The sequence below is a fragment of the Rhineura floridana genome, chromosome 8, assembly GCF_030035675.1.
Source record: "Rhineura floridana isolate rRhiFlo1 chromosome 8, rRhiFlo1.hap2, whole genome shotgun sequence".
Taxonomy (NCBI): domain Eukaryota; kingdom Metazoa; phylum Chordata; class Lepidosauria; order Squamata; family Rhineuridae; genus Rhineura; species Rhineura floridana.
The window spans coordinates 91,737,318-91,756,916 of record NC_084487.1 but is presented as its reverse complement, the minus strand read 5'-3'; positions in this window follow the sequence as shown (position 1 = coordinate 91,756,916).

The following is a 19,599-nucleotide window of genomic DNA, read 5'->3' as shown; positions in this document are numbered from 1 at the left end:
TAAGAATCATCGAAGGCAGGAGTATCGATAGCACATCCGGGGCAAATGGCCACATAGGACCAGGCGGTCTCAGGGTGGAATGCAACTAACACCCTTTGGTTTTCATGAAATGGGTTCCCTAATGCACTTGGCCAGAAAATTAATGACAAAGGCAGAAAGGAGGCAAGATATATTCCCAATGGTAACGTCCTGCCCTCTTTAGTAGATAATAAACTGCAACAAGGTGTACATCATTCGTTCATTGGGGGGGGGAAATGGCCTCATAAGATCAGGTGGCATTAGAGTGAATTGTAACCAACCCCTTTGTGATATTCATAAAATGGGTTCCTGACTGCACGTAAACCCAGACATACCAAGTGATGAATAGATATTGTATTATACTTTGCAGAATAAACGCATGCACAAAGCGCATAGCTCAAATAGCGTTGAGGGTCTGGGGATTTACCCCATAACCATAGCCAAGTGCTGCACTGAACGTATCATGCAGATCTGAAGGGCAGAAGGCCACATATGTACCGCTGGCACTGTAGGAATATAATCCAAGAAAATAAATTCTATAGTGAGCCCCCAGGCACCTAAAGGCAGCCAGCCATTATTTGGCACGCCCAAGCTCCTGAATTGACACCAAATTATCAACTACAGCCTGTATCAAAACTTACCTGCAGTTCAGGCTACAGGAGGAAGTCCTCTGTTCTTTGAAGAAAGAACGGCCGTTGAAGAAAATTGGTAGCAGCGCCCAGTGTACACGAGACTGCCATGAAATAGATGCGATTGAAGAGGGTACCTGTATCTTGTGAAACAAGCAGTATACAATTCATATTTGTGGAATAAAGTTAAATTGATTTAAAAATTCCGTGGAAAAGCGTCATAATAAAGAGTTACCCAATGCTAGAGGAGCACTTTAATCAAGGACCAATAAACTGTCAATCTCAAATTAAGCATAATGTTTCATTTTAGATATTTCAGGGATAAAACAGAGCATTTAAAACTACAGGAAAGATATATATTAACCTTAAACATATTGGCTCCCAGAAAGCCACAACTATGAGTTTACCTGGCTGTAGGACATTTCCTTTCTGCTTGGCTCAGAACGCCACAACAATGAGTTCATCTGGCTGCAGAGCATTTCCTATAAGCTTACATAGCATAGATTACCTTTCTCGGAATCACACCTATTCACATATTTTAAAAACCGCAAAAGAAATATGAGATGTGGGATTTTTCTATACTCACCTTAAAATAAACTATCGCCCTTTAGAGACGCTATTGTAGAAGCATCTATACTTTTCCTCCATGCATAAGAAATACAACAAATTATGAAGCTACATGATCGAGAACATCATTTTAAAATACAAAACATGCATGCAGGAATACAAACAGAACTAAGTATATAAAATAAATGATATGGGGATAAGCAACAATGAAGATCAATCTAAAACCTACATCCCCAATGCTACCAGCCAGAATAAGCTTCATATATCTATATATGATTATCCATATATCTATAAAGATTTTAAAATTAATTTATATATTATCAAAGTATTTATTCATATAATAATGATAAAATCATTCCATATATAATAAAGAATTTAAGAAATCAAAACAAGCAGACACCCCCCCTTCCAAGCTACTCACCCCTCCTACGCGAAAAAAGCAAAAGGAACGGGGGGGAATCTAAATACATATCTATAAATATTAAAATGAATTCATGTATTTATTTATTTAATAATAATAAAATCATATTATATATCTAGAAATATCTGAAAATTAATTCATGTACGTATCTATTTATTTATATATTTGATAATAAAATAATATTATATATAATTAATTAATAAGACAAAACAAGCAGACACCCCCCACCCTTGTGAGCAACTCACACCTCCCCCATGAAAGAGGCAAAAGGAACAAGGGAGGGGGCTAAGGGGAGGGGTAAACAACCCAACTCCCCACAATCCAAAAAGGGGTGGAAGAATTATGTAGCAGGCTGAATGGAGGTGGGGGGTTAATGAAGGTTACCATCCACAAAGAGGGGTTGCTTGTGAAAGCACTTGCTTAAAGCCCACTCTAGCAAGGCCCCAATAGGGTGCAAGGAAGGCCCCTGAAATAAATGGGGTGGGATTGGTGCTGGAACGCACCTGCAAACAGCCAGCTCCAGGAAGAGCTGACAAACGGAAAGGGCCCAACAACAGAAGGCAAAGTGTGAGAAGTCCTATAGAAAGCCACGTGCAGGCTCAGCGCAGCAGCACTAGAGCTAGCAAGCAACACTGCAACCGCTGCACAGCTGACGCGCGGGAAAAGGGGCCCAACAAAAGGAAGGCGATGAGGGAGAACTCCAGGAAGCAGCCACGTGCAGGCTCAGCGCCGCAGCGCCAGAGCCAGCTGGCAAGCCGAGGCAGCCGGTCAAACACCGCTGCCCAGCTGATGCGCGGGAAAAAGAGGAACGCTGCAACAAACAGGAAGAACGCCCGGGAAGTAGGTAAGACGAGGCACTAACGCCAATAGGCAAGCCCCAGACCCGCCTCTCAGCTGATGAGAAAGCACCCCCCCAATAGCCCTCCCCTGCGCCCGGCCAAAGTTAAACAAGGTGCGAGGGTACCGGCGGTAGAAAGCAGGAAACCTCTACAAGGAAAATTCACCAAAGACGGTCAGTAGCAGGACACCCAAGGAGCCTTTTCTTAACGTGCCGCAAGGCAAAAAAGGTGCACTCTTAAAGCGGAGCAGGCTATATATAGCCGCTCAAAACCCTTACCCCATTGGTCAAGATACCCCACCTGACCTCTTACACAATTTCTGGAACCTTCCCGAGCCTTCCTAGAAATAGGGTGTAGGCAAACCCGCCCCTACCAAATGGGCAGGACCGTCATTTTAAAAATTGCTTCAAAGATGCGTGAAAAACAAGCAGGGTGCACACCTATCCAAAGTCCTTAAGGAAATTTTCATTAAATGTTTTTTAAAAACAGCTTGCATCCTTTTAAAAATTGAGATATGGAAGGCAGGGATGGAATCCACTTCTAAACCCAGATTTCTCACAAAGAAAAGTCAAACTCATTATAAATGGAGAAGATATATCATGAGTAGGGATGGGCAAGAATTTTGATTCAGTTTGCATATCAAGCCAAATTTATCAAATTCGCACTTTCTGAACAATATGATAACCAAAATACAGCCATCCTTTAAAATTCAGACTTATTTGAATTTTGCAGTGTAGTTCACCAACTAAACAATATTTACAAAGATGTATGTATTAGGGGAAAGTGTGCATTAAATGAATATAGGAGTGAAAATAACATGCAAAAATGTGTACATTAGGAGAAAATTGCAGTAAAAGGGGAGCATTTTTATGAAGATTTTTTAAAAAGTAATTTGCAAATTGCTGCAGAAATGTGGACAACTGAAGTTAAAACTGGAAAAATGAGACACCAAGAGAACCAAAATTGACAGATCTTTCCATCCCTAATTCATCAGGGTCATTCCACCAATTTAGTGCTGTAATGCTGAATAAATGTGTGTGAAGAAACACAAGACATACTAAAAGAGTGGTGTGGAGTTTTTGCTTTCATCTTTCTTCCTTCTGTTATAAAGTAGGAGAACAATAAGATCATATACAATGATTGTGTGACAAGATCATGTACAATGGTTGTGTGAAGGCTGCATCTAGGTGTTCTTTTTCTTCACTTGTTCCACCTTCAGCACAAGCAGTATTCAGAACCCACAAAACAGCATTGCTTGTAACTCACATAGAGAAAAGACACAATGGATGGTGGGTACTTTGCCCTGGGACTGACTATTTTAGTCCTCATCACAAACTTGTGCTAGCAAAAAGCAATTGATAATATTCCGGCCCGAGTACCTCTTAGGATGCAACTTCAGGGAAAGAATAACATCTGGTGTCCATGGATTGCTTCTGCACTGAAACTTGGTAGTGTTCAATTTCTAATCTGAAAATTCCTTCTTCTGAAAGTTTTTCCAGTGAATGTTAGTGCTTCCTCTTTTAAAAAAATTGATGTTCATGTGGAATGTATGGGGTGGCACAGTATTCAGCTAATGCACACCATCAGCGCAAGAATTTCTGCAAGAAATGGGGGACTTCCCCCCTTCCTACCGCATATGTCCCATGCCCTCCCCAAATTTGGTCCAGAGGGTTGGGGAAACCTCTAGAATAGATTTGTTGTCTCCAGAAGAAAGCATTGACATTTTGCATTTCTTTCCCCCACTATTGCAATTATTAGCTCTCCATTTAAGGCCTATTAGAATACCCTGCCTTTTCACTCTCAGGTACATATTTTAGTGTGGATCATTTTCTATAGTTGAATGGGGGAAATGGCACTCTGTATTCAGATTGATTCCCTGCAGGATAGAAATGTAATGCAAACAGACTTGAGTTTTCTCAGAAATTCACATTGTGTTTCTGACAAGCGAGAATAAGAAGTGTGACAGTTCAGGACTAATTCATAAATGATACTAGTCTATACAAAGCTACATTATATCTAAATATTTAAAGAGCAACTCTAATGGTACATTGATCAGTGGAAGTATTGAAAGCCCTTGGAACTTTCAAAACAACATTGGAGGCTACAGGAAGGGTTGGGAGGAAATGAGAGGGATTGTTTAGCTTTGGTGGGAAGAGGAAGATGGTCTGAGTTGGTGGGGAAATGGTTTAACCCTTTATCAGAGCTTGGAAGATTACTTTTAAAAAGTTATAAATTACAGTTACAGTTACATGGCCCAAAAAAGTTTTAATTACCGTTACAATTACAATTGCTCTGAAAGTAACTGACTTCTTTACTTTTTCTCAAAAGTAATCACTACAGTTACATTTCAGTTACTTTAAAAAAAACCCGCCTACAAGGTGCTGGCCTTGGCTGCTGCACATCTAAGCAGCCTAAAGCAACATTAAAAGTAAACACACACATACAGAGGTAGTAGAATAATTCTTTTTATCCATGATAGCAGTGGTGGTTTCTCCGCTAGTAAGGGAGGTGGGGAGGGAGGCAGAGGCCGTTACTCAGATCTTTGCATGTCAAACCAAGTGCAACCCCCCCCCACTCAGCCAGCAAGCATAATCTTTCTCACTTAACCACCTCCCGGGCCCTGCCCTGCCATCGCTAAGGGACACTCACCCAAGCAAACATTTTCCTCTGAGATGCAAAAAAGTTAAAATACTGCAAATGCAGCACAGTAGCCAGAGACGGTGGTGGAGGCCACTTTGTGTGCCAAGTGCAAGCACACACACGTTGTCATCTTTCACCTCCACAATTCTTTATCTCCATTCTGCTGCTGCCTCCTTCTCCTCCTTTATCCATGTTCTTGCCCTCCGGCTCCTTTTTCCCTCCACTCCATTTTTTTAAACAATTGTTTTCTCCACTCCACCCTGTCTCACTCTCTACCTCCTCCCTTGTTGCCTCCTACCCCCCCACAGACCATGATGATAATGAAAGTTAAAGAGGGAACCACAAAAGCAAGACTATAGCTGAATGTGAAGAAGACTAAAATAATGACAACAGAAGATTTATGTAACTTTAAAGTTGACAATGAGGACATGGAACTTGTCAAGGATTATCAATACCTTGGCACAGTCATTAACCAAAATGGAGACAATAGTCAAGAAATCAGAAGAAGGCTAGGACTGGGAAGGGCAGCTATGAGAGAACTAGAAAAGGTCCTCAGATGCAAAGATGTATCACTGAAAGCTAAAGTCAGGATCATTCAGACCATGGTATTCCCGATCTCTATGTATGGATGTGAAAGTTGGACAGTGAAAAAAGCGGATAAGATAAAAATCAACTCATTTGAAATGTCATGTTGGAGGAGAGCTTTGCGTATGCCATGGACTGCGAAAAAGACAAATAATTGGGCGTTAGAAGAAATTAAACCAGAACTGTCACTAGAAGCTAAAATGATGAAACTGAGGTTATCATACTTTGGACACGTAATGAGAAGACATGATTCACTAGGAAAGACAATAATGCTGGGAAAAACAGAAGGGAGTAGAAAAAGAGGAAGACCAAACAAGAGATGGATTGATTCCATAAAGGAAGCCACAGACCTGAACTTACAAGATCTGAACAGGGTGGTTCACAACAGATGCTCTTGGAGGTCGCTGATTCAAAGGGTCACCATAAGTCGTAATCGACTTGAAGGCACATAACAACAACAAAGGGTATCAAAGGCTACTAGCTACAATGGCCAGGCTCTGCTTCCATAGTTGGAGGCACTATGCTTCTGAATACTAGTTAATGGAAACAGCAAGAGGAAAGAGTGTTAAGGTCCTGCTTGCAGGATTCCCACAGGCATCTGGTTGGCCAATGTGAGAATATATATAATGGACTAGATGCTGGACTAGATGCTGGACTTGCTTCTTTTGTTCTTATGTTTTTATGAATGAAATTCTTGGTATGTTGCTCAAACTACAATTCCCAGGTCTCTTCAGGGGAAACCATGATAGCAAAATGAAACCACTTGTATCCTCCCTGGAAAAAAAAAGGACTGCCTTCAAGTCGATCCCAACTTATGGCGACCCTATGAATAGGGTTTTCATGGTAGGGGGCATTCAGAGGTGGTTTACCATTGCCTTCCTCTGAGGCTGAGAGGCAGTGACTGGCCCAAGGTCACCCAGTGAGCTTCATGGCTGTGTGGGGATTCGAACCCTGGTCTCCCAGGTCGTAGTCCAATACCTTAACCACTACACCACACTGGCTCGTATCCTCCCTAACAGTAATAAAATAGGGAGAATCTGTGATAACCTGTTAGTACAAATGCTAAATACATAGATAAACCCAGAGAAATACCTGTACTTATCCTGACTGAGGAGTAGTCCCACAAATGTCTGCTGGATACTATTTTCATTTTTAAAAAAATAGGCTTGTGGCATGGAGATGATTTTCATAAGGCTACTCTGTCTGGGCATTGCCCCCCCCCTTTATTACACAGAGCTGTATCATTCATTTTTTTGGTGCATCTTTAGGGAAGAAAATGGTTTAATGGCAATAGATTAGGAGGATAATAGTGAACTTTTAATGCGGATTAGTCAGCTTTTAAACTTGCTGTTAACATGGACTGGGTGATCTGATTGGAACCACTTGCATTGGTTGCCAGTGAGTTTCTGGGCCCAATCCAAGATGTTGGTTTTAACCAATAAAACCTTGCATGGCTTGGGACCCTAGTACCTGAAGGGAATGCCTCTTCCCATATGAGCCTACCTGGACCTTAAGGTTATCTAAGAGGACCTACTCAGAGTGCCCCCTGCTGCTGAAATGTGGAGGATGGCAACAAAAGAAGGAGCCTTTTTAGTGATGGCCCCTCCTGCCTGTGAGGGAAGCTCACCTGGCACTCACTTTACAATTTTTTCAATGCTGCCAAATGAAGATCCCCCTCCCCAAGTCTTTTTAGCACTATTAAGAGAATTGAACATTGTATAGTTAAATATTTTTCTCAGACCTTGAAAAGGAGTTTTGTTATTGGGTATTTGATTGTGATGATTTGTTCATGTATTTTTTTAAAAATCATAGTGTGATATTGTTTTATTTTTAACCCTAAGTCACCTAGAGGCTCTCGTGTAGATGATGCACAAATTCTATAAGAAATATTATTTATTATTATTTTTAGAGGGGTAGTTGTGTTAGTCTCTTGTAGCAAAAACTATCTTAGATGAACAAGTTTATTATCGCATACATACACACGTATATTGTTTTCCTGAGTTGCAGGTATATATTAGATGGTATGTAGTGAAGTCAGAAGGGAATAAAAATCCAGAAAAGTACAGAAGGTGGTGACTGCATTAACAGTTGTTATTGACAAAATGAGTTGATTTAATAATAAATAATAATAAACCAGATAAATTCCTGTAAGCAAGAGTGAATGTATTCTGACCCCCTCCCATGCACACCTCCATGTAGTTGCTACATGTATGTCAGGTGTACAGCTTATCTAATGGGAGGAAATGACTTAATACTCTTAATCCCTGGTCAGCAACAATAGTAGTCCCATTTAATTCAACGGGGCTTGCTTCTGTGTACATAGCACCTTTTGTAAAAGAGAGGTGCTGGGATCCCCTCCCCCCCATAATGTCATCACAAGTAGGCCCATAGGAGGGGGTAGTGCTTGTGGTTGAGGGTGAGGAGGTGTGAAAAAGGAAGGCACTCTGCACATGTTCAAAGGCATGGTTCCAGAGCTAAGGTATGAGCTGTTTGAAGGCTTCCCCCCAATCCCGCTGAGTGGGGTTATTTATTTACACCATCATTGGTTGCGGAGGGAGAACAACTGAAAGCATGGACAGTGTCGCTCCATTTAAATGCCTTTAACTGGCTGGTTGGGGGGGCGGCTCCGTGTGCATGTGAGACAGACGATAATGCACGCAGGTAGCACTCTCTTTTCCTGGGGCAGCGGAGGTGCATGGGGCGCATCCCCATGAGGTTCTTCTGCCTGACCGGGAGGTGGGGGGAGGGTGGCGTGGCAGCTGATGGGAAGTCAATCTGAACATATGCACACACACATTCATACACACTATATATATATATATATATAAACACACACATCTCAACAGCTGAGGCAACAAGAACGAAACAGTACAGCCTCTCTTCACCTCAGCCATTCCCCCCCAGCCATGTTCATTGAAATGGGTGGAGCTAGTCACACGCTCGCACCTAAGGTGACAGCTGAGAGGGGGGGGAGGAGGTGGTGGTGGTGCTGATAAAGGAGCTTTGGGGTGCACGGAGGGGGCGGCAGGACAAGCAGGGGAGGCAGGGGAGCAGGCTGAGGGGTGGCAAGGCAAGGGGCGGCAGGGCAAGTGGGCCGGAAAGGGTAACACACACACACACACACCCCGTCACTCACTTCCACAGGTACTCACCTTCTGCTGCTGCCGCCTTCTCCTCCTTCATCCTTGCCCTTCAGTGCGGTCTGGCTCTCCACTTCCTCCCTCGTGCCTCCTAACACAGAACAGGAGGGAAGAGCTAAGCCGCGCAGAAGCCCAGTTTGAGGCACATGTCTTTCCTCCACCATTCCACCAATCACAGCAGCAGAAGACTTCCCCTGCTCCCCCATAACATTAAAATGTAATGCCAGAAATGTTACAGTTGCAGCTGAAAAGTAATTAAATTACCATTTGTTCTGTTACAAGCAAAATGTAACAAAGTTACCCAATCATTATGCAGAAAAGTAACTAATTACACGTAACTCGTTATTTCTAACGAGTTACTTCCAAGCTCTGCCCTTTATGCTTTGATATGTGAAATGAGCACTTTTTCTCTCCAAGTGCCACATAATGTCAATTTCACCATTGCAAGGAATTGATTTTTCAGTGTGGCAGCATCTACTGTTTGGAGCTCCCTGCCCTTTCATATTAGGCAGGTGCTTTTGATGTGTTGTTTTTAGCACCTACTAATTTTTTTTGTTTCATTAAGCCCACTGAGGCATATAATTTTAAAACACATTTTTTACATGTACATTTATTAGGTATCATGGGTTTAAGATTGCAGGTTTTATTTATATTTAGAATGTTTATGTTAATTTGTTTTTAATGTTTGTTTTTATTGGCATTTTATTGAAGATTTTAGATTGTGCTTTGTAAACTGCTTACTGGGTTTTTTTTTTACTGAGCAAGCAGATACATGTTTTGTTAAATAAAAATAAGTTATTTTAATTTATTTTTCATAAATGATTTGGCAATAGTTTGTATGTTGCATCTGTCAGGAAAACAAAGCAAAGAAAAAATAGATCAACAAATTGGCATGCCATTTTTCAGGTATGAGTGAAAAACAAGGTGGAACTTGTTTTGAATGTCAGACCTCAACTGTGGCAGCAGTATATAAAAGGGTTACTGCAAAATTCTTGAAGCATTTGGAATTCCACAAGAGATTTGGGTTTTTTTGATTGGATAGAACCTTCTGTGGAAAGCAGAGGAAGGAAGAAAATACTAGATTGAACAGGGAGTTTTTTTCTGTCCTGGATTGGGTTTTCTTATTGCACCAGGCAGCACTAAGCCTGTACTAATGACATCATGGTTCATGTCAGGACTTGGAGGCCTCTGCACCTCATATGGCCAGTACAGCATGGATTGTGCCTCCCTCAGTCCCCCTTGGGAAAGCAAGAGAGGGTTTGCTCAATGACATGGTGGCTGCAGCAGTTGCTGAATTTTGGGAAGATCCTGCAGTACACATGCTTAAGACCAAGTAAGCAGCTACAATCCATGCAAACACTGAGGCTTCTCAACCGTGGTATACAGTGCACCAGTGACATTACTGGGGCACCACAAATCTATAGATTTTTTAGCAAATCTGTTGGAACTGGTTGAAATTGGATTTTGGAATGACAAAATGCTTGTCCACAGTGGGAGGCAACAAGGCAGTTGCTCCACCACCCCGTGATGAGCTATACTCCCTGGAGTATCAACTTTCACTTAAAAAAAGATTCCAGCCTTCATTGAACCAAAGAACCAATGTAAAATGTGCAGGCGCTACCACCTCATTTGTTTTGTTTTGTTAGAACTAGCCTTTCCGTGGTTTTCACCGTTTGCATTGGCTGCCTGTATGTTTCTGAGCTCAATTCAAAGTGCTGGTTTTAACCTTTAAAGCCTTACACACCTTGGGACCACAATACCTGATGGAATGCCTCTCCCGACATGAACCCACCCGTACACTATGTTTAACATCAAAGGCCCTCCTCCAGGTGCCTACTTTGAGGGAAGCTCAGAGGATGGTAACAAGGGAGAGGGCTTTCTCAGTGGTGGCCCCCAAATTATGAAATGATTTCACTGACGAGGTGTGCCTGGCACCAACACTGTTATCTTTTCGGCACCAGGTCAAGACTTTCCTCTTCTCCCAGGCATTTTAGCATCTGTTTTTTAAATTGTTTTTTTAAGTGTTTTTAAATTTGTATATGTGTTTTTAATGTTTTTAATTGTTGTAAACCACCCAGAGAGCTTCGGCTATGGGGCAGTATACAAATGTAATAAACAAACAAACAAACAACAACAACAACAACAATAATGAAGTCATAGCAATGATTGACATTGAGGAAAGGAGATCTAGCCAACTAGATAAAGGGCAGGTAGAGTCACACACCCTTTGTATAGAGAAGGAACTTCTTGGCTCATTTTAAAGCCTTCTAGTTTGGTCTTCCCTGATGGAGAAGTGATTGCTGCCCCATGGGGTGGGGAATCAGATATCCACGGATTTAGAGTAGCTGTGGCTGCACAGTAGTATATTGTGTTGCCACAGGGGCATAGGTTCTTTAAAGGATTCAGATAGACAATGAAAGAAAACACCAAGTGTGCTGTTTAACAGCTTTTATTCATAGGTTGATGGGGAAAAGAACAAGGCAAAGTCAAAGCAGATAAATCTTATGGCTCTTTCACTTGCTGGTGAATCTCCTCTCTGGTTGTTACAGCAGTGGCCAAACTCCTGACAATCCTAACACACATCTTTCTCCTCTTCCTCATTGTCTCAAGGTACGCAGTGGGATCTCTCTGAGCAAGGGGCACTATCAATCTTATATACAATTTTGCTATGCTTCTGAATCTGAGCCACTGTTATTTCCATTCCATTCTCTGGGTCTTGATGGTACTCTTGCCAGGCCATAGGTTCACTTTACTTAAAAGGGGCATCCATTAGCCAGTAAAGATAACTGGATGCTCCTATGCTAGTCTTGTACATGTATGATGTTTGGCAACTGATCTGAAGTCCCCAGCCCCCTGGATGTACCCTCTTTCTCTCTGTGGCATTGACCTACAGTCCACAGCCCCTCTTGCCGAGCCGCCTTATTTATTTATTTATTAAATTTTATTTATTTATTAAATTTATTAGTCACCCATCTGGCTGGCTGTCCAGCCACTCTGGACGACGTACAAAATAAAAACAGACAAATACATTAAAACATTAAAAATCTCAACAACAATAATAAAACCTAACCCACCCCAAAAGCCTGCCTGAAGAGCCAGGTCTTCACCGGCGGAAGCTCATTTGGGAGGGAATTCCACAAAGTGGGGGCCACAATTGAAAAAGCCCTCTCCCTAGTTCTCACCAGTCTAGCTGTTTTCACTGGTGGGATAGAGAGAAGGCCTTTTGTGGCTGATCTTGTTGAGCGGCATCCCTGATGATGTTGTAGGCTCTCCTTCAGATAGACTTATGACATCTGGCGTCATCATGCAGCCTAAAAAGAAGGCTAATTCCAATGGCATAGCTACATTTTTAAGTGTATCATTCAACAGATTCAGGCCACTACATAGGCCCCAGATAGGGCATTAAAGGGGGTTGCTGGACTCCACCCATCTCCTCAAAATACAATATTCTTGTTCATATTTTTGAATACATGTGTCTACCCAAAACCAAAAGGCTGCAGACAGGATTTCATGATCTTTCTAACTCAGATCTTATTTTAAAAAGTGGTGTGTGTTTTTTAGTTTGTAAACATTTTAAATTTTTTTACTGCCAATGCTGATAAAGTTCATCATCACCATTATACCCACACTGCAAGGGGCAGGGCTGTGGATGAGATAGCATGAGTTATGCCAGCCCTGCATTTATACCAGTAGTGTTATGGCCATTTTGCTTGGTGGGGGGAGAGAGGGAGGGAGCAAAAGTGGTGTATGATATTTGGGGAGGGACTGCATGGGAGGAATCTGAAGGTTGGAGGGGTTGCCATGAATTTGACTAACTCTCTTTTAAAACCATCATACATCTTCTGGGAATGAATTCCATAGGTTAACTATGTACTGTGTGAAGAAATGCTTTCATTTTTCTGTCCTGAAACTTCCAGCATTCAGCTTTATTGAATGACCCAAGCTCTAGTATATTGAGAGAGGGAGAAAAGCTTTTCCCTATTCACTTTCTCCACATGTTTGTTTGCAGTATTTACTTAGCTCTCCCTGGAAAATTGTCTCCAGATCCCCATGATAACAAACAAGGTGGCTACCAGCCAATGTACATAAAAAGAAGAATTCTGAACTAAGGTCATATAAGGGACAATGAGCTTTTGCCATTTCAAATAAATACGAGGATGTACAGAGTGTATTTTCATTGGCACTATGTAAGTGCAGCCCATCCGGGATTAAGAAGCTGAACTTGTCTTCCATGCGTAGACTTCCATGGGTTAACTTTCACACACACATACACACATGAGTCTTTCTTAGCAATTCTAGGTGAAGGAATGCTATGCTATAAGGGAAACCAATTAAAGGCTTCCATTTAGCAAAGCTCTGGTACATCCTTGTAAATTAACTGAAGACATGGTTAAAGTTAAGCACATATGTAGGAACCAATTGGAATGGGTCCAAACCAACACACAAGAAAATTAGCTGATTGGAATCCAGTGCCAAAGGATGAAGTGGGAGCCGAGAAATAAGCAAGATTCTAGAAGAGGTCAGATATTTAGAAGGATTACAAATAGTATCGAGGAACAGAGCAGCTATGACAGCTACAAGCATCAAACAATGGGAAGCAATGTCAGCTTCTTGGAACCCAGTATGAAACAGATTATTCCACACTGCTTGAGAGCTCACCCATTTCTCATTTGCAGTATATAGCTCTGCTGTAAACCATGCCCTTACTTTATTAACATGAGCGCACTGTCAGCCCTGGACAACTGCCTAGTATATATAGCTGGCCACAGAGTCTCAGAGACTTTACTGAAACTTTCCAATCTGAATTCCAGTCAGGTTTTCAAGTCACTATCTCTTCCCAGCAACATCATTTCTATACACCAGAGCATAAAGACCTGTGGTGCAGTTGTAAAATAGGAGTAATAGTGGCCTATTTTGCAGAGTCCATGAGAGGACAAAAAAGATGGTATTAGAACTAGAGATGGGCCTCAATTTCTAGAAAATCTGAAATTGTCTGCCTACCCAATGGTTGGAGAATTTTAGCCTCACCTCCCTGCTCTTGAGAATATTCAGCAAAATCTCCTCCCCCTCAATTTAGCCACCTGCTAATTGGGTGAAGAATTTTGAGTCCTGATTAAATATTGCTTCAGATTATTTTTTAAATTGTTGAATGATGCAGTGGTCACGGCTCCTACTTCTTCCAGCCTTCCTCTTTAAATAGGGAGCTGCCATTTAGCAAGTCAGACACCATTGGTCCATCTAGTTAAGTACTGTCTGCACTGACTAGCAGCATCACTGCAAGGTTTCAGGCAGGGGATATTCCCAGCCCTACCTAAAGATGCTGGGGATTGAGTCTGGTTCCTTCTGCATGCAAGCAGATGCATGACCACCAATCTACAGCCCTTCCTCTAAAGATTGACTAACAATATCATTTTAGTCAGTTTTGTGCAAACACACTGGTGGACCCAGTCTGGCACTTTTGCTCGTGTGTTTCCACCATGCCAACCTCCCTGCTGCCTTGCTTCTCTCCCTCCTGTTAAGCAACAGTGACTCACCTGCTGGGAAGCTAGCATAACAGCTCTGCCCCACTCAGCAAATTGCTTCTGGTGAACAGTACAGGGTAAGTTGTACCAGGACCAGTGGTTTGACACTGTATACAACAACTTTATATATTGAGCTTAACACACTAATGCTTTGCCAAGTTCACTGAACACCCAGGTCATTTCTGTGCCCAAGTCAAATTGTTGGTTTTGACCTGTGAAGCCCTTCACAGCTTGGAACCAGGGTACCTGAATGAATACCTGTCTCTGTGTACACCTGCCTTTCCTTAAGATATTTTTCTGAAGCCCTTCTCTGGGTGCTCCTTCTGGATGAGATGCAGCAGATGACTATAAGGAAAGGGCCTTTTCAGTAGTGGCATCTTGACTATGGCATGATCTTCTCAGAGAAGCTCACCAGGCACCTCCCTTGATGTCATTTCGGTGCCCGGTGAAGACCTCTTTATTTTCTGAAGCCTTTTAACCTGTTCCCTTTAAAAATTGTTTTATCTGGGCTATGTTTTTATATGCTTTATTGATTGTATGCATTTTTAATTTGTTGTTTGTTGTTGTAAGCTGCCCTGATATATGTAACTGTTTTATTCACTAATAGGCAAAAAAACCCTTGCGATTTAAAAACATACCTATAGCCCACAGATATTTCTATCAAACTTTAAAAAATCAGGGAAATTGGACAGCTATAGTGAATGCACCAGGGGAGCAGGAGACCTGAACTCCTCTCTGAGATATTGTACTGCCCTACAAATTTGTCAAAATGCAAACACAATTAGGGTTGGTCTTTCACAGTGCAATCCACTTGCTGTGGAGCTTGGAAGACTTTGGTAACGTGCCTCTGAGCATATGGTGAGTGGTGGCAACACCTGCTATCTCCAAAGATGGAGAATTACATTGTTGTATGTTTGTTGGTGTTCTTCTTACTTTGCTCCTTTCCTGTGTCACTACTGTTTCTACAGAAAATCTAACCTAGAAAATTATATTTCTCTCATTATTCATCCTAGAAATCTGTGTCAAATTTACTTTTATTAATTTCAAAGCCTTTTTATTGGTCATTGACATATGATGGTGAAGACAGCCTTTTGTGTTCAAACTGGAGGTTAGTTTTATTTCTATTTTGGGTACATTAGCGGTTGAATCTGAAACTGCAGTTTGATGTAAAATCAGACAAATTACAATATGTTGCTGCTTAAGCAATGACTCTAGCTGTTGGAAAAAACAAACTTGGCCTGCCCAAGATGCATGTGTTCAGCCTGATTACTTAAACCATTCCACTGAAGGAAAGGTGGGCTTAGTCAATCAAAAACATGGAGCACATCTAGAATTTTCCTAGAATATATTTCACCTCCCACTGTTTTATCTTGTGCAAGCTGAGACAAATCCTCATGTCCATTGGAGACTATTCTGTGGAATAGTCAGTGTTTTTGGAGTTTTTTTACTGTAAATTTTGCGAAGTGTTGCTGTATTTCACATATTCACAGAAACAGAAGCAAAAGAAAATGATTTACTATAGGAAACGTCACTAAAATTGCAAAGTAAATCATACATATTTAAAGTGACTATCTGAGCTATATCAGCTGTTTTGATATTGTTGCTTCCTGCTAAAACGAGATCAGCACAGAACATGCTTTGTTTCTGTTATTTGGGCTGATTGCAGGTGTTGCCACCACTCACCATATGCTCAGAAGCACACGTTACCAAAATTTTCCAAACTACACAGGAAGTCAACTATGAAAGACCAACCCAAATGGTGTTTTCATATATTGTAGGGCAGGTCTCCTGCTCCCCTGGTGCATTCACTATAGCTGCCCAATTTCCCTGCTTTTTAAAGTTTGATAGAAATATACGTGGGCTATAGGTATGTTCTTCAACAGCAAGGTTTTTTTTTTGCCCATTATTGAATTTCTCTGCTTTTTAATCTCAGAGGTATGAAATGGGATCCTGTGCAAATTTGCTGAGAATGGATTGATCATTTGCATGCTTATTGAGTTCAAAGGGATTTACTCCCCTGCAATGCTTAGGATAAGCGAAACTGACCATGGGGGATGGGGAGGGGAGGAGGAAGGGCAGGGGGAGGGGAGGAGGGAGGAGGGGAGCGGAGGAGGAGAGCAGGTTTGATCATTTGCAAACTTAGTAAGTTCAGTGGAATTTACTCCCCTGCAATCATGCTTAGGATAGGTGAAACTGACCACAGGGGATGGGGAGGGGAGGTGGGGGAGGGGAACAGGCAGGAAGGGGAGTAGAAGGGCAAGTTTAATCATTTGCATGTTTATTGAGTTCAGTGGAATTTACTCCGATGCAATCATGCTTAGGATAGGTAAAGCTGACCACGGGAGGGAGGCCTGGAGTGGACAGGGAAGGTGGAAGAAGGAAGAGGGAATGAGAGGAAGAAGGGAGGAGGAAGGGAGAGGAGAGGGGAAGGAGGGGAAAGGCAGGTCTGATCATTTGCATGCTTATTGATTTCAGTGGAATTTACTCCTGTGCAATCATGCTTAAGATAGATAAAACTGACCATTGGGGGGAGGAGGAGGAGAAGGGGAAAGGAGAGGGAAGGAGGAAGGGAGGAGACAGGGGAGCAGAAGAAGGAGAGGGAAGGAGGGGATTGGAAGGGGATGGGGATGGGGAGGGTCAAAGTAAGGGGAGGGAAGAGGAAAGAGGAAGGAGATAGGAGGGGGAGGAGGGGAGGGCTGGTTTGATCATTTGCATGCTTTTGGGGTTCAATGGGATTTACTCCTGTGCAATCATGCTTAGGATATATGAAACTGATCTGGGGGAGGAGCGGGGAGGGGGAAGAGGGGAGGGGAGGAGATTGGGTGGGCAGGCACTGAGCACAGGGAAAGCCCCTGTTCAAAAGGAAAACATTGTGAACAATATTATTGTTTTTCACTGCTTTCCCCACCTTTTTATTCTATAGCAGGCACGTGTAGTCTCCCACCCAAATTTAAATTAAAGCTGCCCCTGCACACATCCACACCAGACCATTCTTTCACTTTAGATGGTCATGACTGCTCCCAAAGAATCCTGGGAAGTGTAATTAGTAAAGGGTGCAAAGAGTTGCTAGGAGATGCCCTATTCCGCTCACAGAGCTACAGTCCCCAGAAGAGGACCTGGAATAGGAATCTCCTAACAACTCCCATCACCCTTCACAAACTAAACTTCCCATGATTCTTTGGGGGAAGCCATGACTGTCTAAAGTGAAATAAATATCTGGGGTGGGTGTGGCCCCCTGATTAGCCAAGCCAAGCAGCTGTGGGTAGAGATGTGAAGGCCCAGAAAAAACTGGAAAAATTTGAAAAAAACCCATTTTCCCTCATTTTTTTCCTGAAGCCACCCCCCCCTCCTCAAATGGATTATGGAATGTTTTATTTTAGCATGATGAATAAAATGTTTCATTGAATCTTGCCCTCTCTTTTCTCAGTTCTTTTTATGGGAATTGATGCTTTATGTCTGCTTGACACTGTGGAGGACTAGCGGAGACATAAATAATTTTCTTTGTTATTAATATTGATGGTTTCTTCTTTTCTTAAAAAAAATTGTTTTTTGCCTGCTCCTCATAAACTTGCAAAACAAAAGAGGTTCCTTACAGTTCAGGTGTTCCTTACAGTTCATGATCTTGTAGATCCATTTGTTACAAAAAAATAAAAATTTTAAAAAATAAATTCAATTTGTAATAATTGTTTGGATAAAATGTACTTTTAATATACCAAATGTGATACTTTTATGCTAAACCAACTTGTACATAATTACATTTTATGTTCCTGAAGTAACAAAGTGGTTTTCAATCTGTAAAAAGTGCTAACATTGCATTTTTTCAAATTTTCTGAAAATTTCATTTTTTTCTGAAAAAAATTAGAAAAAAGTTTTTTCCCCATGGCTTCAAAATTTCCAGAAATGTTACATCTCTAGCTGTGAGTCTGGCTTTTAGAACACTGACAGTTGGTTCTTACTGAGCATGCCCATGCTTATCATCGACTCCAATGCTAAATTTCTTAAATTAATTAAAAATCAGCCAGGCATTTTTTAAACCTTTAAACTGCAGAAGATTAAGGTCAGAGAATGGGGCAAGGTCAGTAAGAGGATTACAGGTACTCTGTGAACATGGCTGATTTTTAATTAATTTCAACAAATTCTTTGAACTCTGATAAAAAAAGTGCAAAAGGGGTCTGGATTTTTTTCTCTGTTTTTACACTTTGAACTTTTGATTTTCTCTGACTGTTTTGTGCATTGCCATGAAAATCTAGAGGGTTGTTAAGGAAGCATTTCTGAGTCCAGGACTATAAGTTTTGTAAGGTTTTGTTTTGAAATGAGCTTATGGGAAGCATCAGAATGGCATGGGAGTATTTTCAATTTAACTTTGCGAAAAATCCATGCTGGCTATAGCATACAGCCACTCTTGTGTCTGTATAATATATGTTATTGTAAATTGCTGTGTGATGCCTCCTGGAAGGTGATTAATAATTGAAATTATTTAAATTGTTTTTGTGTTTTAAAATGTGTATATTTGTTTTTAATATTTTTAATTGCTGTAAACTGCCCAGAGAGCTTTGGCTATGGGGCAGTATATAAATGTAATAAATAAATAAATAATAAATTAAAATAATAATAATTAAAGGATGGCATATCAGATTAAATAAACTAACAAATATTGATTTGTAATGCCCAATTGTTATTGTTCTATGCTGTCAAGTCAATTATGACTTATGGCATCCCTATGAATCTTCTTAGGATAGATTCATAGGGTTTTCATGGGAAGAGGTATTCAGAGGTGGTTAGTAATGTCCAATAGCCTTGGCTAATTTCTCTTTAAATGAATCAAATTGTTATATTACTGCAGTGGTTTGAATGAACAGAAAAACATTTTAAAAAGCATTCTTGTTAATATTAAATCTATAAAAAGACCCCATAGTAAAAAAAATGTGAGAAACACAGTAATATTGGTGCTATGTATAAAAAATATACCGTCCTGATGTTAAAGGCAATCAAATATCCCAGAACAATAAGAGCTTTCCTGGATGTGTATAACAATTGAATCCTCATTATTTGCCCACTGTAAATTATAGATCTTCTTTACATTGAAGGAGATAAATTAAGGCTTTTCAATTGGCAGTGCTAGAGAGAGTTTCTTTTGTATTTCTTGGCTGTGGCCAATTAATGGGGCAATGACCATTACCTCAAGTACTTTACTAGTGGCAGACTTCTTATGTCTTCATGCCATTAAGGAAATTGGCT